The following is a 665-nucleotide window of genomic DNA, read 5'->3' on the forward strand; positions in this document are numbered from 1 at the left end:
TTAAAGAATCCAAGAGATAACTACTTAATCTAAGGTAGAACGGAGGTGGTTGTCAAGCACGCGTTCATGGTTGAGAATGATGATGATTGTCACGGATCATCACATTCATCCGGATTAAGAACAAGTATTATCTTGGAATGGAAGCAAGCATGATTGAATGAGAAACAGTAGTAATTTGCATTAATCCATCAAGACACAGCAGAGCTCCTCACCCTCAACCATGGGGTTTAGAGACTCATGCCGTGGAAAGTACACAAAGAAAATGTGTAAAGTGTCATGAGGTACAGATACAATGTCAAAAGATCCTATTAATAGTAAACTAGTAGCCTAGGGTGTACAGAGATGAGTAAATGACGTAAAAATCCACTTCTGGGTCCACTTGGTGTGTGCTTGGGCTGAGAATTGAAGCTTTTATGTGTAGAGACGTTTTCTGGAGTTAAACGCCAGTTCTCATGCCAGTTTGGGCGTTTAACTCCAAGTTTTATGCCAGTTCCGGCGTTTAACGCTGGAATTTCTGAGGGTGACATTGAGCGCCGGTTTGGGCCATCAAATCTTGGGCAAAGTATGGACTATCATATATTTTTGGAAAGCCCAGGATGTCTACTTTCCAACGCCGTTGAGAGCGCGCCAATTGGGATTCTGTAGCTCTAGAAAATCCACTTCGA

The sequence above is a fragment of the Arachis duranensis genome, chromosome 6 (genome assembly GCF_000817695.3).
Source record: "Arachis duranensis cultivar V14167 chromosome 6, aradu.V14167.gnm2.J7QH, whole genome shotgun sequence".
NCBI classification, from domain to species: Eukaryota; Viridiplantae; Streptophyta; class Magnoliopsida; order Fabales; family Fabaceae; genus Arachis; species Arachis duranensis.